The 26,823-nt window shown below is 46.6% G+C and overlaps 1 pseudogene; it reads left to right on the top strand.

Moving 5' to 3' along the window:
• Positions 1–12,599: 12,599 nt before the first annotated feature.
• On the top strand, positions 12,600–25,100 carry LOC126335959 (protein lethal(2)essential for life-like; annotated as a pseudogene).
• The last annotated feature ends 1,723 nt before the right edge of the window (positions 25,101–26,823 follow it).

Raw genomic sequence — 26,823 nt, 5'->3', positions numbered from 1 at the left:
CAGCCTGCAACAACAACGGCGAGTATGAAGACATAAAATAGAAAAAAACCATCAGAATACTTACTTTTCATACTTTCTACAGATCGTCTGCAATTGGAGTGGATGCTTCCGGTTTACATACCACACCCTATCTACACAGCGCAAGTCAGCACGGACTGGTCACCACAGATATTCACGGAACTAGTGGTGGGCAGGAAATCGCGTATCTGTTAGAAATCACAGTGATTGAGAAGTCACAGATATCACAATAACAACTTTACAAAATCTAACTGCGATTACAGACACAGTTAGCAGTCGCAAGTAGCATTTCACATTAAACGCCGTGAGCCATCTGTTGGCCGAATTCCATACTACTTTCTGCGATTTCAGTGCCAAATCGCAACTAAGAGTCCCAAGTAGCAACTAAAAAGCGCAGTTAACAGTGCCATCTGTTGGTCAAAGTTCGTACTACGCTCATCTCTGCGATACGCTATCGAGTCTAACGGCGATTTCCGTGACAAATCGCAAATAAGAGTCGCAAGTAGCAACTAAAAAGCGCAGTTGGCAGTGCCATCTGTTGAGCAAAGCTCATAATATGCTATTCGCTACCGAGTTAAACTGCGATTTCCGAGACAAATCGTAACTAAGAGTCACAAGTACACGGAACGATTAAATTTATTGCGGCGCGGTTTTAACTTAGTTACAGCGAACAATTTCGTAAATAATTTTACATGTGATTGAAGTGGATACTGCAAACGCTCTCCTTTCATTATATATGTATGTAACATACAATTTTTGAGCACATTTCTCGTGGAGAACAGCGGTCTGGCAAAAGTACTTGAAAAATGAACACAAACATTCTCTACAACAAAAAACCTTTATTTATTTTGTGGTAACCAGTTACCGTTAGTTTTTGAGACCATCTTAAGGTTTTATACTCTAGCGGTGGCGGTGAATGGAGTTATAAAAATAAAATAATAAAATGTAACATTTTTGGAGACTTTTGTTAAGATCCCACCCCCCACCCCACCCCCGAGTTTCAGTGATGTAAAATATGTATATTCCAAGTTTAAAGAGACTGCATAATACTTGCATTTCGCAAACCTTGATCAGTTTTGTAAAAGTTGGCCATAAATACGATTTTTCAATGTTGATTAATTTTATTGGGAAAACTAGAAATCAAAAATGTAAAATAATGTTAAGACTAGACTCTAAGGTTAACAGACGGTGTCATAATCAAAACATGTGTTATATTGATAAATGGTTCAAATGGCTCTAAGCACTATGGGACTTAACATCTGAAGTCATCAGTCCCCTAGAACTTAGAACTACTTAAACCTAATGACATCACACACACCAATGCCCGAGGCAGGATTCGAACCTGCTACCGTAACAGCAGCGCGGTTCCGGAATGAAGCGCCTAGAACCACTCGGCCACAACGCCCGGCGTTATACTGATAAACTTTCAACTTTCTTTTGTGCGCTTGGTGACGGCGTTTCTGGATGCTCGACTAAACTCATTAAAAAAAATTGTTTTTGTTGTTCGTCCCTGATCGATTTGTTAAAACATTTTTATTAGAGATTCTCCGATGCCCTTGGCCACCGTAAGAGCGTTCACATGGATTCTTTGGCAATCACAGCAGTATAACTGTCACGTTGTGGATCCCAAACAATTCAAAGAACGTCTTTGTTTTATTTCTAATGAAATGGTTCAGGTCGTCTCCTTTAAAACTAGGTTTTTACCCTCTAATCGTTTTGTTTCGTTTTGCAGGTTTGGTTTCTAAGTTTTTACTCATATTTTCCTTTACAACCTGAGAAATATGTTCGCATTATACAGTACATCCTATCTTTATTTTTGACAGATACGAAAGATGTTCTCATCAACTGTGAGAGCACTTTTATGATGTCTGCATCTGATTAAGTGGTCAGAAGCTGTAGCATATGCAAATCCTTCTTTGGAGCCCATCAATTCTCGTTCTAAAAGTGGTCATATATGTGGCTGAAAAAATGTGCAACCCGTTGCATTCGTTTCAGTTCTCGTCGGGGACTATTCAGCTGTTTAATGAGGACGTCAGTTTTGAGAGCATATATTGCCTTTGAATCAACCTTGCTTAATGGAGAGCTACTGGGATCATGAAAGCGAAGTCAATTTAGACAAAACTCCTAGGTACAGCAGTGAGACAATAACTCATAGTTTTCTCTTGGATTACTTCGTCTTTTAGGATATTTTGTATGCAGTAAACTATGTTCACTCATTGTTCTTCTAGGAAGACTTGAACAGGACTCTCTTTGTCCAGCATTGTCGTATATGACTTTATATCAAACGAAGCCCTCAGACTTCGGAACTTCCGCAAAATCTGGATATCAACAGCAAGCCAACCACAACAATATCCGCCGTAATTCCATTTCAAATCTGGTACATACTCTACATACTCCGTGGATGAATCTACACTCCTGGAAATGGAAAAAAGAACACATTGACACCGGGGTGTCAGACCCACCATACTTGCTCCGCACACTGCGAGAGGGCTGTACAAGCAATGATCACACGCACGGCACAGCGGACACACCAGGAACCGCGGTGTTGGCCGTCAAATGGCGCTAGCTAGCTGCGCAGCATTTGTGCACCGCCGCCGTCAGTGTCAGCCAGTTTGCCGTGGCATACGGAGCTCCATCGCACTCTTTAACACTGGTAGCATGCCGCGACAGCGTGGACGTGAACCGTATGTGCAGTTGACGGACTTTGAGCGAGGGCATATAGTGGGCATGCGGGAGGCCGGGTGGACGTACCGCCGAATTGCTCAACACGTGGGGCGTGAGGTCTCCACAGTACATCGATGTTGTAGCCAGTGGTCGGCGGAAGGTGCACGTGCCCGTCGACCTGGGACCGGACCGCAGCGACGCACGGATACACGCCAAGACCGTAGGATCCTACGCAGTGCCGTAGGGGACCGCACCGCCACTTCCCAGCAAATTAGGGACACTGTTGCTCCTGGGGTATCGGCGAGGACCATTCGCAACCGTCTCCATGAAGCTGGGCTATGGTCCCGCACACCGCTAGGCCGTCTTCCACTCACGCCCCAACATCGTGCAGCCCGCCTCCAGTGGTGTCGCGATAGGCGTGAATGGAGGGACGAATGGAGACGTGTCGTCTTCAGCGATGAGAGTCGCTTCTGCCTTGGTGCCAATGATGGTCGTATGCGTGTTTGGCGCCGTGCAGGTGAGCGCCACAATCAGGACTGCAGACGACCGAGGCACACAGGGCCAACACCCGGCATCATGTTGTGGGGAGCCATCTCCTACACTCGCCGTACACCTCTGGTGATCGTCGAGGGGACACTGAATAGTGCACGCTACATCCAAACCGTCATCGAACCCATCGTTCTACCATTCCCAGGCCGGTAAGGGAACTTGCTGTTCCAACAGGACAATGAACGTCCGCATGTATCCCGTGCCACCCAACGTGCTCTAGAAGGTGTAAGTCAACTATCCTGGCCAGCAAGATCTCTGGATCTGTCCCCCATTGAGCATGTTTGGGACTGGATGAAGCGTCGTCTCACGCGGTGTGCACGTCCAGCACGAACGCTTGTCCAACTGAGGCGCCAGATGGAAATGGCATGGTAAGCCGTTCCACAGGACTACATCCAGCATCTCTACGATCGTCTCCATGGGAGAATAGCAGCCTGCATTGCTGCGAAAGGTGGATTTACACTGTACTAGTGCCGACATTGTGCATGCTCTGTTGCCTGTGTCTATGTGCCTGTGGTTCTGTCAGTGTGATCATGTGATGTATCTGACCCCAGGAATGTTTCAATAAAGTTTCCCCTTCCTGGGACAATGAATTCACGGTGTTCTTATTTCAATTTGCAGGAGTGTAGATGTACATAGATACTCCGCAAGAAACCGTGCGGTGAGTGTCGGAGGGTAGCCTGTACCTATACTGGTCATTTCCCCTGCTGTTCTACTCACGAATAGAGCGAGGGAAAATGACTGATTGTACGTCTCCCTATGAGCCCTAACTTCTCGTATCTAATATTCGTGGTCGTTATGCGCGATGTAAAATGGTGGCAGTAGAATTGTTTGCAGTCAGCTTCAAAAGCTGGTTCTCTAAATTTTATAAATAGTATTTCTCGGAAAGAACGTCGCCTTCCTTCGAGGGATTCCAATGTGAGTTCCCGAAGCAACACTTACTTGCTGCTCGGAACCACCGGTAACAAATCTACCTGCTCGCCTCTGAATTGCCTCGACATCTTGCTTCAATTAGACCTGGTATGTATTGCAAACACACCAGCAGTACTCAAGAATACGTTGCACCAGCGTCCTATATGCTGTCTCCTTTACAACTGAACCACTCTTTCCTAAATTTCTCCAAATAATCCGACGTTGCCCATTTGCCTTCCCTACCCCAGTTACCGTCTTCCGCCAATAGCGTGTCAATACCACGTTTTACTAATTTCCACCCAGGAATGTCGTCAATCATGGACGAATCAGAGCACATCTTCCTCGCTTGTTATTCCTGGAAATTCCCGTCTGACGTCAGCGGGCGATGGGCGAATCAGAGCGTTGTTTAACGCTTCTGAATTTCCCTAGTTCCCTGTTCTCACTGTGGTTTGCCCCAACATTCCAAGACTTGTACATTACCGCCTTACATTGTGGTGTCCCAGCAAGCACTTGAAACTGCTGACCTTGGCCATCAGAAGAGGCGAGTCGTGCCACAGGCCGCTAACCCCGGACGTAGTGGAAAAGATCCGTAACCTTCCGTCGGTGGCCACTTGACACCCGAAAGCCAGCACAAAGTTCTGAGTGCCCACGACACACCTGCCGCATTCAAAACAGTGTGTCAGCTGTGCACTTCTCACTCATTCACAGACTGTTAACTGTTAGCCTCTTTAACGACGACCACTGTTATTGTATAAAATACATTTCTCTGTAATAAATCAACATAATGAGACTGAAAGTACCTGCAACCAAGTGTCCTGCCTACCGTCAATCACGGTAATGGGCTGGTATATTTAGTATATTGTTGCAATGTAACTTCTTAGACTTTCTCGACAATTTTGTCACATCTCGTTGCATCGGGTGTACTGCCAGTGGTCTGCGTTTTTTCTAACACTATATATCGACGTCGTTCCTCGGCGTCTTCATCAGGTGCTTCCTGTGACAACGACAGGCTGACCGTGTCCCGTATTTATGTCTGGGCGGTGTCTGGCGTTCCCTACGCCGTCCGCTCCCGCTGCGGCCGTGTCGGTTGGTTACCAGATGTTCCGTCTTCCGTCTGCACCCGCTTTCGCTGTTTTCCCCGGTGGCGGCCGTCTCATGGCGTACCCTACTAGATCAGCGCTAGCCAGGCGCGTTCCTAGCACCGTCGACAGGCTGCATTTGCTTTCTCCAGCACCCCTGTCATTCTCCTCGTCTTGTGTTTTCTTCCGTTGTTTTTGTAATAGGTCCAAACACGCCAGAGTTCCTCAAGTAATCAGAGCCCAGAAATCAGGGCGATGTATCGAACGAAGTTAATTACAGACACTGAAGCAAGGTTAAACGAGCCACGGCTCACTAATATTACTCATAAAACAACTTAACCAATTAATTTTAATGGCTTTTGTGTAAATACTCTTCAGTGGTGTAGGAGGAATTTTGTAACAGAAAGTTCAGTTTCAAGCTCCAACGCATAACTCAAAAGTATGTAATTTCCTCTGGTAGGTAATTGAACGCATATATACTGGTACGTCTCAGTTCTCTCTACTAATTTTATGCCTTTGAAGTGTAGGTTCTGGTCGTAGTACTGTACATTAATGCTTTATGCTGCTTTCACATAAGAGTGATATTGGTATCAGCAACCGGTATCAGTGAACACATATAATATGAACTAGACGTCCAAACATAAATTTCTTCTTAAAAATATCACAAGAATGGTCTCCAAGTAGTATCAGACGTAATTATTACAACATGTTTCTGCATCCTCAAAATAATCTCGGTATAAGCAGAGCTTCCCTGAAAAAGCGCATCATTGAATCGAAATGTGCAGGAAAAAACTAGTTTCTGTGCTTTTAAATCATTAGTAACTGCGATCACGTGACTGCAGTTGTAGCTGAAATAAGGCACTTCAGTATTTTTAAGAAATGGGATTTCCAGTTGTGGCTGTGATCTATCTGTAGCCCCAAATGAAAGAGTACTTAATGCTGTGTTTCATTGTTTCAGAAGATTGTTTTTATAACTTGTGCAGTTCTTTGTGAGTTACTGAGTCTTTCAAAATTTAATGCTCATCCATTTGACGTAAATTGATTGTTCATGCTTCAAATATTTCATTAGATGCCTTTTCAATAACACTTGAATCACCTGTATAGCGAGAAACAGTTCATTTTGTGAAGAATATTGGAAGAGCATTCATGCATACCTCCATGAGCAGAGTATTTTTAAATTATTATAGCTCTTCAATGTCACTACTATATAAATTCGTAAAACGCAGAAAAAACTAGATACACTCGTTACACGTCGTCCCCAGTTCAGCCTACAAAGGCAGTTTATGATAAAAGAAGTCATATCATTATGACAACAGACGATCTTTCCGTAAACTACCTGCAGGTTGTTTTACTAAAAGTGTGTGTGTGTGTGTTTGAGGTTTACGGGCGCTAAACAGCGTGGTCATCAGCGCCCAAGCGCATAGAAACAGGAACACAGGCGGTGAAGGGACGAAGACGGACGCCGAACAAGGAGAACGGCTAAAAGACACAGGCCTGATGCAGTTCCAAATGCGCACATACAGAGGCAAAACAAGAGGAGAAGAAACACACTAAAAAAGGAAAGGAAACACAAGGAAAAGAGAACAGATACCGAAGTGAAACAAGGAGGTAATCGTGACTGGCGGACCTCTTACCTAAAAACTGGGTGAGCCAGTCACCCAGCAGCACATTAAAACCTTCTCCCTAAAATCCGAGGCAACAGATTGGACAGGACACAAAACCGTAAAACCTTAACCACAGTCGCTGCGTCGTCTTGCAAAATAGAGGGCAAATCCGGTGGCAAGGAAACCACCGCCCTCTGGTCAGAGAATAAAAGACAGTCAATTAAAATGTGGCGGACAGTAATCTGGACGCCACAAGCACTGCAGATTGGGGGGTCCTCCCGCCGGAGTAAAAAACCATGCGTGAAGGGACTGTGTCCAATGCGGAGGCGAGTGAGGAGAACCTCATCCCGCCTGTATGACTGGTAGGACGTACGCCATGGTCGCGTAGTGGCCTTTACCAGACGCAGCTTATTGTCAGAAACTGCCAACCACTCCTCTTCCCATTGATGCATAACACGAAAACGCAAAAGGGAGGTTACAGCATGGAGGGGGACGGCACATTCAACAACGTGAGGGAGGGAACATGCATCTTTGGCAGACACATCCGCCAGTTCGTTGCCCCTAATACCCACGTGCCCCGGCACCCAGCAGAAAGAAACCTCCTTCCCCTGCCGTTGCAGGTGGAGTAGGGCATCATGGATGTTCTGGACGACCGTATCCGCTGGGTACAAGTGTTGAATGGTCTGAAGGGCACTCAGGGAGTCAGAACAGATGAGGAACTTAATACTGGGAACACATCTCATCTGCTCCAATGCCCGCAGTATTGCAAACAATTCGGCATCGAGGATGGTAAACACCGCAGGAAGCCGTAACTTGACGACTCGATCAGGGAAAACAACAGCACAACCAACAGTGTCCCCCTGTTTAGAGCCATCTGTGAATACAGGTACATGGTCCGGATGCTGGTTTAAAATATCGTAAAATAAGGAGGTAAAAACAAACGCCGGAGTGCAGTTCCTCCGGTTCTCCGACAAGTCTAAGAGGACGCTGGGCCTCTGGAGCAACCAGGGAGGCAGGCGAGTAAAACCTTGTCGTTGGGGGGCCACACGCTCCACACCAAGGGACTCAAGCAAATGCTTGGCACGAATCCCAAATGGTTTTGTTGCCCTGGGACGACTGGAAAAGAGACGTTCCATAGGCGGTCGGGCAACGGTAGGGTACGCAGGGGAGGTAGGACAGGCAAGGAAATGACACAACCGTCGCACCATGAGGAGTTTCCGCCGGATGGCGAGCGGCGGTTCCCCTGCCTCAGCACACAGGCTGGGGATGGGACTGGTACGGAAGGCACCAGTGGCCAGCCTGATACCCTCATGGTGTACTGCGTCAAGGATCTTCAGATACGAAGGCCTTGCTGACCCATACACGATGCAAGCATAGTCAAGACGCGATCGGACGAAAGCCCTATAAAACTGCAGCAGACGCGCCCGATCTGCTCCCCAGGACCGATGGCTCAGACACTTCAAAATATTCAGTGCCTTCAGGGCCCGCACCTTGAGGTCTTTAAGGTGAGGCAACCACGACAACTTGGAATCAAAAGTGAGGCCCAGGAACCTCACAGTGTCTCTAAAAGGAAGAACGGTGTCCCTCAGACGCAATTCAGGGGAGGTAAAAAGACGCCGAGAACGATTAAAATGAACACACACAGATTTGTCTGCAGAAAAGGTAAAACCCGTCTTTGCAGTCCATGCCTCTAAGCGCTTTATCGTAAGCTGTAACTGCCGACTAGCACTGACAAGACTGGAGGAAGAACAGAAAACAGCAAAATCGTCCACAAACAAGGAGCATTGGGCAGGACTCCGGATAGTGGACGTGATACTGTTAATAGCAACGGCAAAGAGGGTGACACTTAAAACGCTGCCCTGAGGAACACCATTCTCCTGCACGTACAAATCCAATAGCACATTACCAACCCGATACCGAAAGAGGCGGTGAGAAAGAAAGGACCGAATGAAGATGGGGAGACGGCCACGAAAGCCCCACTCATGGAGTTGATTGAGGATAAGGCGGCGCCAAGTAGTGTCATACGCCTTATTAATGTCAAAGAAGACCCCTAGACAATGCTGGTTACGTAGAAAGGCCTGCTGGATGGCGGCCTCAAGCAGGGTCAAGTTGTCTATAGTGGAACGACATCTCCGAAAGCCACACTGAGAGGGGCTAAGGAGCTGCCTGGTCTCGAGCAGCCAAACCAGGCGGCGGTTGACCATGCGTTCCAACGTCTTCCCAACACAGCTCGTCAAGGCAATACTCCGATAACTACTGGGATGCGTTCGGTCCTTCCCTGGTTTGAGGAGGGGAATCAAAATTGCCTCCCTCCACGAGTCAGGGTACGTGCCAGATAACCATATCATATTGAAACAGTTCAGGAGAACTTCCTTGGATGGCAGCGACAGGTACCGCAGCATGCTGTACCGGATTTGATCATGACCAGGCGCAGTATCATGAGCCACAGACAGCGCAGAATCCAGTTCCCACATTGTGAAGGGGCAGTTATAGGGTTCAGAATTTAGAGACCGGAAGTCCAAATGACCCCTTTCGACGGCAGTGCGGTAGCGGCAGAAATCTGGATCACAGTTAATAGTGGCGGTAGATTCCGCAAAATGCATGGCCAGTGTCTGGGCAATGTCTCTCGGCGCCGTGAGGAGACATCCCTGATGCAGCAATGCCGTGACAGGTAGCTGGCTGAGTTTCCCGGAAATCCTCCTGATGGCTTCCCATACTTTCGTAGAACTAGTGGAGCGAGAGATGGAATTCAAGAACGATTGCCATGACCGTCGTTTGCTCTCTTTAATCACCCGCCGCGCTCTGGCCCTTGCCACTCGAAAGGTCGCAAGATTGTCAGCTGAGGGACGGCACTTGAAGCGGCGCAGTGCTGCACGGCGGGCGCGGATGGCTGAGTGGCACTCAGTGGTCCACCAAGGGACAGGACGCCTCTTGGGATGACCGGATGACCGTGGGATGGACAATTCAGCAGCATGAGAGAACACGGCTGCAACATGGTCTACCCATTCGTGGACGCTGGCACGGTGTTCCAAAACAGCCAGTTGGCTGAAAAGTGTCCAGTCAGCTCTGCAAAGGTGCCACCGGGGCGGCACTGGTAATGCCACAGCCTCATCCAGGAGGCGAATCCAGAGGGGGAAGTGGTCACTAGAATGGAGGTCAGCTGCAGCCTCCCACAGAGCAGAATCCGCGAGTGCTGGAGAGCAAAAGGAAAGGTCAATAGCCGATGACGATCCGGAAGCAGTACAGAAATGAGTGGGAGCACCAGAGTTGAGGAGGCACAGTTCTTCAGACATCATGACGCTTTCCAGAATGCGACCCCTGGGGCAAGTAGTCGGAGAGCCCCATAAGACATTATGAGCGTTGAAGTCCGCCAGAAGAAGAAACGGGCGAGGGAGTTGGCTAATAAGGTCCGTGAGAGCCTCAGTGTCTATCGCATCCGGAGGTGGTAAATAAACAGAACAGACTGTGAGCCTCCGACCCACAAGAATGTCAACTGCAACTGCTTGCAAGTCGGTGACGAGAGGGAGCTCAGATGAGGGGTGCACATCACGGACAAAAACTGCAACACCACCCTTTGCCCTTTGCCCCGTCAGATCATCTTTTCGATATGCGGTATAGCCGCGTAAAGAAGGAGAATCAGTGGCCCGAAAATGTGTCTCTTGGAGACATAAGCACAAGGGGCACTCTCGTATGAGGAGTTGTAATTCGGCCACATGCGTCCTGAAACCATTTAGGTTCCACTGTAATATGGGAGCCAGTGATCAGGGTGGTTGAACTTTCACCCTGCCTCTGTGCTTTGGAGGAGAGACCGTACTGGCCGGAGATTTATTCCTGTGGCGAGAAGATCGCCCCCGGTCGACATCAATGTCCATAAGATCCGATGACGACCCACGGGAGATGTCAGACAGCACGATGGCATCATCATCGGACCGACGCTGACTAGTCTCCTCAGGTGGCAGAACCTTCATCTTCTGAGGCTTTGTCTTGGGGGGCTTGGAATGCAGAGCCTTGTCAACAGTTGGAGGTTGACTCGCCTGGGCAGAAGGCGCCATATGGGGGGAGGCTGGAAGTACCTCAATGTCAGCAACCACGGCCTTGTCCGATGTAGCGGGGAGAGCCGCAGATTGCAAAACAACCGCAGCAGCACAAGTGCACTGGCAAGCGCAGGTTTTAGTGCTAACACTAGCAACCTCCGTTTGTGTAGCAACAGTGGCCAGTTGTACCGGTTTTTTGAGAGCGGAAGCGAAAGATGTGGAAAACACAGGAGGTTGCATGGCCTTAAAGATCTTCTTGGCCTCACCATAGGGGATGCGCTTAGATGTTTTAATCTCCTGTACCTTCCGCTCTTCGAGATAGATGGGGCAGATCCGGCTCCAGACAGGGTGACTCCCAGAGCAATTCACGCACTTCACAGGCGATGAACAATCGGCTCCGTCATGGGCAGGCTGACCACATTTACCACACGTGGCTATTCCATTGCACCCCAACGTAGTATGCCCAAAGCGCTGACATTTAAAACAGCGCATTGGGTTGGGGAAATATGGCCGTACGGACAAACGTAAGAACCCCGCTTTAACATGCTCCGGCAGTCTCGGGCAACTGAATGTGAGAATAAACGAGTCAGATTTGACGAGGTCCCCATTGACTCGTTTCATAATGTGCTGCACGTCAACAATTCCTTCGTCAGCCCACTCAGATTTTAGCACGTCTATGGGGATATCCACCAAGTCCCTACACGTCACAACACCCTTACTATAGTTCAAAGTGGAGTGGAGCTCGGTCTCGACAGCGTACTCTCCTAGACAATTTGCTTTCCGAAGGGCAGCGACTTGACGGGAACTAGAAGTTTCAACTAACAGAGTCCCATTGCGCAGTCGCTTTACAGATTTCAGTGTTCCTGCAATTCCCTCAAGACCCTTGTGGATGTAAAAGGGAGAAACCCTCTCAAAGCTACCCTCCTTCCTTTTAATAATCAAAAACACATTCTGATTATCAGCATGTGCTCCGTTACTGCATTCTGTTAAATCTCTAGCAACACCAGAAGCTGGAGGACTCGCAGCGCGTAGCCGCTTTTTCGATTGGGTGTGTTTTCCTACCAGCGGCCCACCCAAGCCACTGGTAGGGGGAAATGTAGAGGTCGAAGGGTCCATTGTGGTCCCACGAGCAGCTAGGGAACTAAAAGTCCGCTCAGACAGAGCCCCGCGTGCCTGAGTAAGCCTTATACAACTGGGGTGCGGCAGGTGCCCCAGAGGTTGCCCGCTTGCGACTGTTCCACCCCAACAGCCATGCATCTTCTAGGCGCGGAGCACACCGAAAGATTGAGGGGTTTTTATAGAGGTTGGCCTTCCTCGCAATCCAGGCGGTCAAGCCAAGATTACCATTCCCCGCAGCACACAACATTTCACCGCCGCGCCGTACGGTGGTCGCTGAAGCATGTCCGGGGGTTACGGTGACAGGACACTGGCGGCGCAGACCAGTCCCCAGCTCAGGACCCCGGGGTCGCCAAGCCCGTACTCAGCAAGTGAATGCTGAGCCCCTGGGGGGTGTTTTACTAAAATGGGCATGGCATACCTATCTGTAAGATAAGTCGTCCACTTTGTCAGAGAAAAAGTCAATCTCCGCGGAATTAGTGTGGTAGGTTTGTATAAATACACGAAAGTCGCTCGAAAACAACGAGGTGAGGGAACCTGGTCAACTTTCCAGTAGATAGAAGAAGTAATGTAATTAAATTCCCAACGCGACATGTTTCTGGAAGAATTTGTGTGGCGGACAAAGGATGTGGCCCCAAGAAGACCTATTAAAAGTGGTGAGTTTGTAACACCACACACTACTGTCTGGAGAATGTTTACTCAAATTAGTAACGGTGTTGCACAACGTGAAAAGCTAGAAGAAGGGAGGAACACTTGGCCAGATAAATCTATTTGTTGGTGTCTTGGATGAACCTCAGTAACTATTGCTGCTTTGAGGTAGTGGCTTTGTCTATGTTAATCCTCTACTTTTCTTAAGCCACATCCAAACTTGAACGAGAAGTGGTAACCAGATTGAATTTTCATTCTGTAGCGGATTATACACTAATATGAAACTTCCTGGAGGATTAAGACTGTGTGCAGGATTGGGGCAGCTTTCGGGGCAAGTGCTCGGTCAGGTGCTGATAACGTTGTCCCACACGAGGACAGTGTAATTCTGAAATTCACATTAAGCGACCAGCGGCTGTCTACAACCTCAGCTGGAAGCCACATTTCAAAGATGTGTTTTACGTTCTGCGACAGGGAGTAGGCCGAATAAGCGATGATACACTTGGTGAGGTACCCCTGGCTGCTGGTTGGCAGATGAAGTACCTAGGTAAGTCGTGTCCGCGGTCGCTTGTCTTAAGGGTGCGTACACTGGCAAAGAAACAAAGGACGGCCTCTCGCGAGGCGCCACAAGCACTTACCCAGTTCGATGTTAATGGAATCACGTGGTGTCCTATCGCCAATGACAGGTGTGATATAATTGACGTCTGTGTACCACACTCGACATTTAAAGGTCAATATTAAGCACACGACCGATGACTCATCAGTTGCCTCTGACCAAAGGCTCTCTGGATAAAATTTACTCTTTGTTGAAGCCGCTTCATGTGTGATATCTTCTTTAGACATTCACCGTCTTCACCTCAAAGAGCTGACTGACTTTGCCCGTTAATTCATGAAAAATATCAAACTTCGGGTTTTTAATTCCGTTTTCTTCTGTGCAACAGATATTATATGTGGACATCATGTTTTGTATCTGGCCTCACAAGATAGAAGCGCTAAATCAGTTAATGAACTATTTTAATTTTGTACACATCAGACTTACAATGGTAAGATAGAAGAACAATTTGCTATTTTCGTACATGTCGACTGAAAGAGATGGCGGGTTACTGGGCCGTTCCGCACTCAATCAAATTTTGTAAGTACGTGTTAGAATAAACTGCCGGCGGGTGTGACCGAGCGGTTCTAATCTCTTCAGTCAGGAACCGGGAGACCGCTACGGTCGCAGGTTCGAATGCTGCCGCGGGTATGGATGTGTATGGTATCCTTTGGTTAGTTAGGCTCAAGTATTTCTAAGATCTAGGGGACTGGTCACCTCAGATGTTAAGTCCCATAGTGCTCAGAGCCATTTGAACCGTTTGTCCAACTCTTTTTCCTAACGCATTTGAGTTGATGCTTCCTTATCCCACTCTCACTGCCGCTCTGATTTGAAAGTGAATTTAAAGCTCTCTTGTTTTTGTAATTCTCTCTCTTCCCCTACTTTTAGTTTGTAAGCTTATGTCAAACCCCAGTGTCAAATGATACAAGTACAAATTTCTTCTTTCTCAACAAAATCCATCTCCTGAAGTTCGCTACAGTCCTATTTGCCGCTCTTGTATCTCTGTTCCTTCTAAACCCAAATCGCCTCTCATCCAAATTCTCTTCTGTTACCTTTCCCAGTCTTTTATTCATGTTATTTCATACAACTTTGGCTGTATTTGAAATTACGGTAATCGCCCTGTATTCACAACATTTCTTGGTTCCCTGCTTCTTTGATGCAGCAGTCGTTACCAACGTCAAAAAATTCACTAGCTATCAGTCGCAGTCATATATTTTGTTGCGCAAACTCAATATTTATCTTACTCGTTCTTGGTTCAAGCATATCGCTTCAGTATTTTACCTGGTATCGCGTCGGTACCTACTGCAGTTCTATTTTTCATTGCACGGCGGCGGACGGAGTGGCCGTGCGGTTCTAGGCGCTACAGTCTGGAGCCGAGTGACCGCTCCGGTCGCAGGTTCGAAACCTGATTCGGGCATGGATGTGTGTGATGTCCTTAGGTTAGGTAGGTTTAATTAGTTCTAAATTCTAGGCGACTGATGACCTCAGAAGTTAAGTCCCATAGTGCTCAGAGCCATTTGAACCATTGACACGGCTATAATTGGTTTCCCTTTGTCATCATTATCGTCGTCGTTCAAGGACAATGTAAATAAAGTAGGTATCGTATCTGAATATTGACGTTGTAGATGTCGATCTACAAATTTACATTCCTGGGGGGCTCGAAAAATTTGATGATGAACTGTAACTTAAGTATATGTAGATAACACGTCTATTCTATCTCCAGAAGATATGCCTCGCTAAAAGTGTCAGAGGAAATTAAACTACAATGGAGTAATGAAAGTACGTACCATTTTCTTGAATTAACGCTTTAAAAGCTTATGAAACTGCGTACATCATAAATGAAGCTCGTTTCATGTCATCAAGATACTAAGGAGTTTATCCGCTATCACATGCGCCATAAGCATTTGTATCATCTGGCAAGGTTGTTGATGCGCCGGCAGGTTTTTCACCCCAAGCACGTTCTTGCTGCGAAATGGCAGGCGTGAGGCGCTGGCAGCACTGGGAACGGCCGGGCGGCTTCCCTTCCCTCACGGGGGCCGTCACCACTTAAGTTTACAGCACGACCTGTCCTTAGTGACTGTTCGCTGTTTATCACCGCGGGGTTTACGAGCTGCAGCCCGCACTGCCGCTCTGGCTTATCCCAGCCGAGCGCAAAGCTCGCCGACTTCCGCCATGGTGCAGTACAGCGTTTACTGGTGCGAACAACCTGAGTTACAGGCTCGACCACTGCTCTTCTTCAGAATGAAGAGCCTGTAGTTACCTGCAGCCATGACGAATTTAACTGCTGCTAAAAACTCTAAACACTATGTTATGCGTTGCATGCGCTTTTAGTACGGCTCTTTCATTGTGAATTTTTTTAACAAAAGGCTTACCATATTACGTTGCATTAATTTACTCTCCTTTACCTCCACCTTGAAGATGCAGGTCTTACAGGAATGGAAAGAAACTTGGTACTTATCTCAGTTAACAAAGAGACGATATTATGCAAAACCTAGTCACGCCCTCCGGGTAAAAAAACAGACGTGGTTTCCCCAGGCAGGATTATCTAAACACTTTACAATAATGTTAGAAGCTGAAGAACTGAATTAAAATTTGTGCCGCGCCCGGGTCTTGAACCTGTGGTATGCTAGCCATTACATCATCGCAGCAGTATGGATACACAGCTGCACGAAGTATCCTTGTCCAATGTCCTCCCTAACACAAACTTTAGTACATGTTCAAATGTTCAAACGTGTGTGAGATCTTACGGGACTTAACTACTTAACTGCTAACGTCATCAGACCGTAAGCTTGCAGACTACTTAACCTAAATTATCCTAAGGACAAATACACACACCCATACCTGAGGGCCGGTCGCGGTGGTCTCGCAGTAATAGGCGCGCAGTCCGGAACCGTGGGACCGCTACGGTCGCAGGTTCGAATCCTGCCTCGGGCATGGATGTGTGTGATGTCCTTAGGTTAGTTAGGTTTAAGTAGTTCTAAGTTATAGGGGACTGATTACCACAGCAGTTGAGTCCCATAGTGCTCACAGCCATTTGAACCATTTGAACCATGCCTGAGGGAGGACTCGAACCTCCGCCAGGACCAGCCACACAGTCCATGACTACAGCGCCTTAGACCGCTCGGCTTTAGTTCATGTCTTCAGCTTATTTTTCCTCTTCTTAAATCGTCGTTATTGCCGGGGTGCTCCGGAATAGGAATACCAGCCCACTTATGGACGTAATGGCTAAATCCCGCCTGTGCCTCAAGCGTAGGTGATCTATAGATCTGATATAATTAAATTTTCCTTGAGACGTATGAGTTGTAAGGTGCCTCTTACGTGAGGAAGACATTTTTATCAGTTTTAATAAATTATTGTCTCTTATTGATGTATTCACTATGGCAGGCTAGGTGACGAAGCGACCATATGTCGCGCGTAGTGGGGTGGGGCTAGGCGTGTCGGCCTGGGAAATATACATGACGGGAAGTACCGCCATCTTGGCACCAAAGTCACATATTTTGTTTGTTTATATTTAATAATTAAAGTCATTTATGACAACATGAATACTACGAGGAGCCTCTGGATGTTTGAAACTTTTTATCATGATTTTGCATCGTTAAAATTCACACCCGTTCATTAAAAAATGCATTTCTTAGTAAGTACGAACTTGATTGGAAATCCACGAACTGTGACGAAACTAGTAAGAGATATGGACTGCGCGCCAAAGTCGGCAGTCGACGTTACGAGCTCTTCCTGTCTTGTTCGATGGTAGCCATGCTGTCGGTTACGAGTAGTTTGTGACATGAGTGTTTCATTATTGATCTAATAGGAATAAAAGTGATATTACGGCATTCTGAATGTTAATTGCGAGTAAACAGATACCCCAAAGTTGATGGACAAAAATTTCAGATAATTAGCTTCCACCGAGAGAGACATCCAATGCGCCAATGAAGAATCTGTACGGGACGGCATTTACGAGAGCTGCACCGCGCACAGGTAGGAGGAAATCCGACAACACGACCCACCAAGGCGGATCAAGGAAGGTCCGACTTACTCTCGCAAATTCCGGGTGGAAATCCTGACCTGTTAAACTGTACGTCACATATACCACCCTCTACGGACTCGCGGCCTAGCTGAGTAATAACAGTATCAGTTTAGAAGCGAGGGGACCTTGCAGAGTCTCAAATTTGTCTACGACAATGTTCGAAACTGGGATATGTATGTTTTCATCCACACCAGCAAAAGATGGAAAAGTTAGCATTTCCATACTGCGAAACTTTCCCGAATGGACTTGTGCATCTCAGCTGTGTGACACCGCAGTGTTGAGGACTTGGAAGTGAGCAACATAGACTTTATACAACACTTTGATCAGCTGGATTACCTCCATCCATAAGTTTTACGGAAGTGTTTGGGCCGCTATTGCCGGTTACACAGGTGTATTTGCAACAACCGGATAGCTAGTTCTAAATGAGTTGTTTCAAGGCCAGTAAGGACACCCAGTGTTATTTCTGGCATCCATGCAATTTCAGTCAAACCTGACACTGATGAAATCCCTTTAGTTTCATGTTAAGTTGTAGTGAGTATATCAGAACTCTCCATTACATTGAAAACAATATAGCCAACTTAACGCTATTCTTTGCATTGTATAGCACTCAGTTATCGAGAGTAACAACCTAAGGGCGAAACATGGGAGCGTGATTCTAAGCATTGTTGAGAGATGAGGTATGACTGCAAGAATGGAAGTAATAGCGTCGGTCGAGAGCTCAGAGACAGAAGATGTGTCATGCTGCCCTCACGTCGGTGATGGCAGATCTTACCACACTCACACTCAGGGCCTGATTTCATTTATACAGCCCGGAGAGATTTAGATGCCTTAACTACGCTTGAAGATGGATTTAAATGCAAAATTTGCAAGCATAGCGTAAAGCGCAATTGCAGGTTTATGCTCGTGATTGTTAGTCACAGTTTGCAATAGTACTAAGTTTTACTTGTCATTTAAAGAAGCCTCCTTATCCTACAAATTATAGTAATTATTCTCATCTAATTAATAAATATTCTGTGCTCATTAACTGTAAATGTAACTTTGAAATTGAAATAGTTTGTTAATCTGGCAGTGAGCCATTATTGATACTTACATAATTGTCATTCTCATTGTCAAATTATTGGTTTCTGTAGTTTTAAATAGACTTAATACATGAAATCCCTTCTCATAAGTTATTTAGTTGTTAACAGGACCCAAACAAACTCCTCTTTATTAAATTAATTCTTAGTAACAATAAGCTTTAGCTGCTGTTGCTGCGAATGGATGTAAACCGCATAGAAAAAGGCAGTCATCTAAAGAGCTGAGTGCGAAACTTAGAGCCAAAACAGGGACACTGACACACCACAATATGTCATGTACTCTAATTCATTAAGTTCCGTTGTACAAGTCAGATTCTGTATCTCTTGTAAATTCTTATTCAAAAACGCAGACAGCTTAGGTATTCATTGTTACAAGTTCATTTGCTACTGTAGTTTTTCTTATTCAAGAGTGCAGTCAGATAGCTTATCCAAATGTTAGTTCTACGATTTTCATGTAACGATCTGTTGAGGGCTTAAATAACAGTGAAACTGAGGCTCATACAACACGCACACAGTGTTATGCAGGTTAGATTTCGATTATCGTTTATCGAACACATTTTCACTGACGAACATACGTATATTTGTTGTAGCTGCATCACCACCTTTACGTTTGATTAGAATTATAAGAGAACTGAAACTCTTAATTGTTTCAAAATGCCCTTGCAAAGTGTATCGGCCAGGAAAACAACGGATAAGCATAATCATGGTTGAGGTGTGCCATCCAAAGGGCAAATAGCTAAACAAAACGTCAATGTTGAGTGCCCTTTTATTGAATATCCGAATAATTTTCGCTAGCATCGCTTTCATCAAGAGCAGTTGACTGACTACATAAAAAATTGGTTCTCTTTTTTTGTTGGTGTAAGAAACGGTCACTTCCATCCTCCGATTAAAAGAGGGTGCACCAACTTCAAGCAGCACCTATTTAGTGCCGAGTGACCAATATTTCTTCCTGCGCTGTTGTCATAGTACTGATCTTGATATTTTATACTTTCATGGCATTATACACTGTGATCAAAAGTATCCGGACACCTGGCTGAAAATGACTTAAAAGTTCGTGGCGCTCTCCACCGGTAAAGCTGACATTCAGTATGATGTTGGCCCACACTTAGCCTTAATGATAGCTTCCACTCTCGCAGGCATACGTTCAATCAGGTGCTAGAAGGTTTCTTGGGCAACGGCATGCCATTCTTCACCTAGTGCTGCACTGAGGAGAGTTATCGATGTCGGTCTGTGAGCTCTGGAACGAAGTCTGCGTTCCAAAACATCCCTAAGGTGTTCTATAGGATTCAAGTTAGAACTCTGTGCAGGCCAGTCCATTACAGAGAGGTTATTGTTGAGTAACCACTCTGCCACAGACCGTGCGTTATGAGCAGGTGCTCGATCGTGTTGAAAGATGCAATCGCCATCCCCGAACTGCTCTTCAACAGTGGGAAGTTAGAATGTGCTTAAAACATCAATGTAGGCCTGTGCTGTGATAGTGCCACACGAAACAACAAGGGGTACAAGCACCCTCCATGAAAAACACGACCACACCTTAACATCACCGCCTCCGAATTTTGCTGTTGGCATTACACACGCTGGCAGGTGATGTTTACCGGGATTTGGCCATAACCACACACTGCCCTCGGAATGCCACATTGTGTGCCATGATTCCTCGCACCACACAACGAATTTTCACTGTTCAATCGTCCAATGTTTACGCGCCTTGCGCTAAGCGAGGCGTCGTTTGGTACTTACCGGCGTGATGTGTGGCTTATCAACAGTCGCTCGACCATGAAATTCGTGTGTGATGGCCTGGATAGATGTCTGCCTACTACACATTACGACCCTCTTTAACTGTCGGCGGTCTCTGTAAGTCAACAGACGAGGTCGGTCTCTACGATTTTGTGCTGTATGTGTCCCTTCACGTTTCCCCTAGACTATCACATCGGAAAAAGTTGACCTAAGGGTGTTTAGTAGTGTGGGAATCTCGCGTACAGACGTATGACACAAGTGGCACCCAATCACCTGACAACGTTGGAAGTCCATGAGTTCCGCGGAGCGCCCCATTCTGCTCTCTCAAGATATGTAACGACTACAGAGGTCGCTGATGTGGAGTACAGGCCACTAGGTAGCAGCACGATGCACCTAATATGAGAAACGTATGTTTTTGGGGATTTAGATCACATAGCGTATCTTTATCCATTTTTTGTATTTTATACAGTCATGTTTATTTCAGCATTCTGCTATATATGATGGCTAAAGATAAATTGGATTGCCTCCTCAAATTTTATTGCCATTGAGAATACTTCTAACATGATGTATGAGAGGTAGTCAAGTGAAAACGAGACAGGAGGGAAAAAAAAGTTAACTGTATATTATTTGAAGAGTATTTACACAGTTATCTCACTGTGAAACAAGACTGTCAGTGCCTTCAAGGAAAAATTTATGCAGTTGCCTACCGAACCATGATTGCGTCCAGGCGTCCACCTCTTCATCCGAAGCAATAAATGTCGTTCCTCATGGCTCCAAAAGCACGAAAATGGCATGGGGAGAGATCGGGACCTTATGCGGGATGTGTAAAGGCTACAGCGTCGTCGAAACTACCTGGACAACATTTTGGCGCCGCCCATACTATTGTTTTCGAGTACACTACAGAAGTTTCGCTGGGAAACCCGTATATATCCACCATAGAGCCCCGATCCTACCCACGTCATTTCCATATTTTTGGAGCCCTGCAGAACGACATTTATAGCTGTTGCTTCGGATGAAGAGATGCATGCCTAGGTACGATCATGTTTCCGTAGGCAAACGTAAACATTTTTACATGCAGGTTGGTGTTATCGCCACTGGGGTACAGCAATACATCAAGCCAATGATCTGTACCAATTATCCGCTCCCGATACTAAGATCGCCACACTGCGATTTAAGTGTATGATAATGAGGCATGCACAAGGAAACGGAAGACATGGGCCACCTCGACAAGTGAATCGACCGATGTGTCCTGTATTAAGTTAATGATAGTGAATATAGAAGAGCGGACTTCTGTACACTGAAATTAAAGTGAAATTCATGGATATAATAGTTCATTGGACTTGACTTACTATGAAGCGATACAGTGAGTGAAAATGCCAAGTTAAATATCTCGCAGAATAGAGTGCAAGATGATATCAGAGTCCGTGCCATCAGTTACCTTTACAATATTGGGTGGGAAAAGATATCCCACGAAAGGATGGATGATTACTACGGTAATAAACTGGCGAAGTACTAGCTGAACTGAGAACGCGAGGTCGCATTTGTCACGATGGTTGCATAGTTTACAGTAAATGAAAAGGACAAGCAAGCATAAAAACCAACAGCAAAGCCACGGCCAGAGCATCAACTGGCAATATATGATTGATCAAAGGTTCTAGCTGTTTAAAGCATAGAATGCGCCTATTCGCACGTTAGTGCTTCACAACCATAGGTGAAAGCACAAGCGGCCGAAGACAATACTATCTAGGGTATAACCACATGTGGGGAGCTAACAGACACCCACAAGCGACAACATCGGCAAGCACCAGCAAATCAGCAACACTGACTGGACATGCCAGCTGGTATTGAAGCCGACCAACAGGCTACAGCAGGGAAGCCGACAAGCTCACACACTGACGCACAAACAAACTGCTCACACTACCCTACACTGTGGATCCAATATATTACAATGAAATTAATACCCTTAGCTGCTTACAGGAGTTGACATACGTCAACGGGGACAGATGAAAGTGTGTGCCCCGACCGGGACTCGAACCCGGGATCTCCTGCTTACATGGCAGACGCTCCATCCATCTGAGCCACCGAGGACACAGAGGATAGGGCGACTGCATGGATTTATCTCTGGCACGCCTCCCGCGAAACCCACATTCTCAACGTGTTGTCCCGTGCTACATTCGTAGTGCCCCCGGCCATTATACTCATTACTCGCGGCGCGTTGGTATGTCAACGCTAACCGAGAAGCCAACATCGGCAATCATTGTACCACTTCAGAGGTATCCGCTTACATGACACGGACCACTAACAGCGCCTACCCTTGCATGACTTGTCGCAGTCAGCAAGAAAACCGCTACTGCTCTAACAGCCCGACCCAAGTATCCCCTTATCTCTTGCTTTGGTACTTCTTTCCCCTCTCCCCTTCAAACCTTCAATGAGCTTGGTGGCTATCTACCACTGCAGCAGGTGATGGGCTGAAGAGGCCCGATGCTCACCTCACGAATGCCAAATCTCCGAACAGAGTCCGCATTCACAACTCGAATGGCGAACACCGAACGAAAGCCAAAAGCCGAGCCTGTTTCGCCAATGACCAACCAACACCGAGTGATCCGAAAGACCACCAGAACCCGAATAAAGCTAAAACTTGCTCTCTGCCTCTCCTTTGCTCGACATGCCACCGAAATTACATCAAAGTCCGTCTGAGGGATTGCATGAACCACAGCCAATGACAGTCCACGCCTCCAACACTGTGTTTCCGTTATGAAGAACATCGTTATTACTCCAACTTATGGTATAGTTTTTATCGGGTTAAGCAAATGGTGGGAGTCCACTGCTTCAGAAAGTTGCGAATTCCGTCGAATAGTTGAACTCTGTTTTGCCATAGCTGACCAATCAGAAAGCAGCTTGGTTTTCGTGTCAGATTGCGTGGTCTATTCCTTAATACCAGTGCTCGCAAGGCATCAGCAGACTGCGGTGTTATGCATTTCCAACTTTATGAACAATCTTATTATACTGGGTAGCATGGAGGCGTTAGTTCTTCACAACCTGACGTATGGTCGCTCAACCCAGCTTGCATGTGGTGGCCTGCAGCCTGGAGACATGCTACTGATAAAGTTGCCGCTTCGCGGGTGACCTACAGACTGTGTGAGGGCTGCGTTGGCCAAGTGCCCCCAGTTCGCTTAAGCGTCAATGCTCTCAAACGACCGGCCGGAGTGGCCGAGCGGTTCTAGGCGCTACAGTCTGGAACCGAGCGACCGCTACGGTCGCAGGTTCGAATCCTGCCACGGGCATGGATGTGTGTGATGTTCTTAGGTTAGTTAGGTTTAAGTAGTTCTAAGTTCTAGGCGACTGATGACCTCAGAAGTTAAGTCGCATACCGCTCAGAGCCATTTGAATCATTTGAACTCTCAAACGGCGCTTGCTGACTGCTTACCTGAACCTCGGACGGGATGGAACAGCGGCTGGTCACTCATTCGTTTCAGAGCCCAGTCCTAGCCTCCCGTTATCGACCGTCAGATGTCATTCTTCGACTAGCTTTTCGGTTTGGGGCTGACACATGACGACTTGCTTTCGCTCTCTGTCATTCCCGCTCTGTCTGGCTACTGCAGACCATGGCGTCATTTGACATCTACATCTACATCTATATCTACATCCATACTCCGCAAGCCACCTGACGGTGTGTGGCGGAGGGTACCCTGAGTACCTGTATCGGTTCTCCCTCCTATTCCAGTCTCGTATTGTTCGTGGAAAGAAGGATTGTCGGTATGCTTCTGTGTGGGCTCTAATCTCTCTGATTTTATCCTCATGGTCTCTTCGCGAGATATACGTAGGAGGGAGCAATATACTGCTTGACTCTTCGGTAAAGGTATGTTCTCGAAACTTTAACAAAAGTCCGTACCGAGCTACTGAGCGTCTCTCCTGCAGAGTTTTCCACTGGAGTTTATCTATCATCTCCGTAAGGCTTTCGCGATTGCTAAATGATCCTGTAACGAGGCGCGCTGCTCCCCGTTGGATCTTCTCTATCTCTTCTATCAACCCTATCTGGTGCGGATCCCACACTGCTGAGCAGTATTCAAGCAGTGGGAGAACAAGCGTACTGTAACCTACTTCCTTTGTTTTCGAATTGCATTTCCTTAGGATTCTTCCAATGAATCTCAGTCTCGCATCTGCTTTACCGACGATCAACTTTGTATGAGCATTCCATTTTAAATCACTCCTAATGCCTACTCCCAGATAATTTATGGAATTAACTGCTTCCATTTGCTGACCTGCTATTTTGTAGCTAAATGATAACGGATCTATCTTTCTGTGTATTCGCAGCACATTACACTTGTCTACATTGAGATTCAATTGCCATTCCCTGCACCATGCGCCCATTCGCTGCAGATCCTCCTGCGTTTCACTACAATTTTCCATTGTTACAACCTCTCGATACACCACAGCATCATCTGCAAAAAGCCTCAGTGAACTTCCGATGTCATCCACCAGGTCATTTATGTATATTGTGAATAGCAACGGTCCTACGACACTCCCCTGCGGCACACCAGAAATCACTCTTACATCGCAATACTTCTCTCCATTGAGAATGATATGCTGCGTTCTGTTATCTATGAACTCCTCAATCCAATCACGCAATATGTCTGATAGTCCATATGCTCTTGCTCTGTTCTCGTAATTCCGGCGTATTTACCTTCCAGAACAACAACGATGGGTTCAAGGTTAATCCAGACGTCCAGCAGCTCAAACCTGAGGAACTGGTGGTAAGAATGGGTGGGTGGTGGGTGGGGGGGGGGGGGGGGAGAGGTGGGGGCGACAGTGTGATGGTAGGGGCAAAACATGAAGAGCATCAAGATGAGCACGGTTACATATCGCACCACATGCAGCTCTGCTAATTGCTACCGAAGAACGTAGTGAATGAAGAGGTGCAGACGCAACTGTCGTCACACGAAAGGCGGCTCTCTCTCCAGCGGAGGGCAGTGAGCGAGTAGTACAACCTGTGCAGACTGGTGTTCCAGCAGTTACCAACCAGCAACAGCGGGGAGGAGAGAAGATAGAGCAGTGAATAATCCATTGCTGGTGTACAAATAGTTTTGGATTGATTGATTCCTTTTTGTATTCTCATTGTCCTTCCATTTAAGAACTTTAACATTTCATTTCTCTGCTTCTCATCAAGGACTTGTTATGTATGTGAAAAACTGCGTTTGATGAGTTTCGAATCACTTTCATTTTCTGCAATGTTTCATACGCAACTTTTCGAAGAATTATTAGGTGTACTGTTTGTAGTGATGCATAATTTTCACACTGTAAGACTACGATCGGCAACTACATAGAGACAAGAAAGGGTGATTTCTACAATCACCATTCCTGCTCAATGTATGAATCAAGTAACACATAACGCATTTTCAAAAAGAATATCTGCATGTCACAGCACAGAATTAATTTACGTGCTTAATGGGAATGAAAAGCCACACTGGCTACAGCTGGGCGCGCCTCATGCCACTGGCCATCTTGCGTCGGAGTGGGATAGATGTATTGATAGTTATTGTGATTACTTTTGAAGTACTTACCATTTTCGATCTGTGTAAATCCTCAGCCTATAGGTGTCACTTGATGCGGATACGGAGAAGGGCCGTGTGGTCAGCACGCCGTTCTTTTGCACTACTGGCCATTAAAATTGTTACACCACGAATATGGCGTGCTACAGAAGCGAAGTTTACCGACAGGAAGGAGATGCTTTGATATGCAAATGATAAGCTTTTCAGAGCATTCACATACGGTTGGCGCTGGTGGCGACACCTACAACGTGCTGACATGAGGAAAGCTTCCAACCGATTTCTTATACACAAACAGCAGTTGACCGGCGTTGCCTGGTGAAACGTTGTGATGCTTCGAGTAAGGAGGAGAAATGCGTACCATCACGTTTCAGACTTGGATAAAAGTCGAATTGTAGCCTATCGCGATTGTGGTTTATCGTATCGCGACATGGCTGCTCGCGTTGGTCGAGATTCAATGACTGTTAGCAGCATATGGAATCGGTGGGTTCAGAAAGGTAATACGGAACGCCGTGCTGGATCCCAACGGCCTCGTATCACTAGCAGTCGAGATGACAGGCATCTTATCCGCATGGCTGTAACGGATCGTGCAGCCACGTCTCGATCCCTGAGTCAACAGATGGGGACGTTTGCAAGACAACAACCATCTGCACGAACAGTTCGATGATATTTGCAGCAGCATGGACTATCAGCTCGGAAACCATGGCTGCGGTTACCCTTGCTGCTGCATCACAAACAAGAGCACCTGCGATGGTGTACTCAAAGACGAACCTGGGTGCACTAATAGCAAAACGTCATGTTTTCGGATGAATCCAGGTTCTGTTTACAGCATCATGATGGTCACATCCGTGTTTGGCGACATCCCGATGAACGGACATTGGAAGCATGTATTCGCCATCGCCATACTGGCGTATCACCCGGCGTGATGGTATGCGATGCCATTGGTTACACGTCTCGGTCACTTCTTCGCATTGACGGCGCTTTGAACAGTGGACGTTACATTTCAAATATGTTACGATCCGTCGCTCTATCCTTCATTCAATCCATGCGAAACCCTACATTTCAGGAGGATAATGCACGACCGCATGTTGCACGTCCTGTACGGGCCTTTCTGGATACAGAAAATGTTCGACTGCTGCCCTGCCCAACACATTCTCCAGATCTCTCTAATTGAAAACGTCTAGTCAATGGTGGCCGAGCAACTGGCTCGTCACAATACGCCAGTCACTACTC

Source organism: Schistocerca gregaria, chromosome 2 (assembly GCF_023897955.1).
Source record: "Schistocerca gregaria isolate iqSchGreg1 chromosome 2, iqSchGreg1.2, whole genome shotgun sequence".
NCBI classification, from domain to species: Eukaryota; Metazoa; Arthropoda; class Insecta; order Orthoptera; family Acrididae; genus Schistocerca; species Schistocerca gregaria.
The sequence above is the reverse complement of the archived record's forward strand: the minus strand, read 5'-3'. Positions and strand labels throughout refer to the sequence as shown.